Below are 935 nucleotides of genomic sequence, written 5' to 3' on the forward strand. Positions count from 1 at the left end.
CCCCCCCTTTTTTTTTTGTGCCCCCCCCCCGTTTTTAGGAAGCCATGATGGATTTCTTCAACGCCCAGATGCGGCTGGGGGGGCTCACCCAGGCCCCGGGGAACCCCGTCCTGGCTGTGCAGATCAACCAGGACAAGAATTTCGCTTTTTTGGAGGTAAAAAAAAAAAGTTGAGGATTCTGGAGGGGAGGTTGTGGTGCCTGGGGGGGGTCACTAAGCATTTTTTCCCTCCCCCTGACCCCCCCAGTTCCGCTCGGTGGATGAGACCACGCAGGCCATGGCTTTCGACGGCATCATCTTCCAAGGGCAGTCGCTGAAGATCCGGCGCCCCCACGACTACCAGCCCCTGCCCGGGATGTCGGAGAACCCCTCCGTCTACGTCCCGGGTGAGTTTTTTGCGGGGGGAGGGTGTCCCCCCACCCGTTTTGGTGTGGGGCACACAGGCACTGCCCTCCCCTCCCCTAGGGCTCTTTTCCTCGTTTCAGTGGGTTCTCCTTCTTCTCAAGAGGAAAAAAATGGATCTAACCCCCCCCTTCCACCACCCCTGGGGATCCCCTTTGTTTTGGGGGGAGCTGTGCCCCCTCCCAAGGGGATTTGGAGGCTGGGGGGGCCGCTCCCATGTGCCCCTCCTATTTTTAGGCTGCATTATTCCCCATTCTAAAGTAGTTTGGAGGTGGGGGGCAGCTCTGAGGTGCTCTGTGGTGCCTGTTTCCTACCCCCCCCGAGATCCCAGTTGTGCTGGGACCCCCCCCTTGGTTTCACGTTGGTCCTGGGGGGTCCCCCTAGCCCCCCTGTTGTGTTTCCCCCCCCTCACAGCCGTATTTCCCCCCCTCAGGTGTTGTCTCCACAGTGGTGCCCGACTCTGCTCACAAGCTCTTCATCGGGGGCCTCCCCAACTACCTGAACGATGACCAGGTGAGGGTGGGGGGCACCCCC

This window comes from Calidris pugnax, unplaced genomic scaffold (genome assembly GCF_001431845.1).
Source record: "Calidris pugnax isolate Ruff unplaced genomic scaffold, ASM143184v1 scaffold478, whole genome shotgun sequence".
In the NCBI taxonomy this organism is placed as follows: Eukaryota; Metazoa; Chordata; class Aves; order Charadriiformes; family Scolopacidae; genus Calidris; species Calidris pugnax.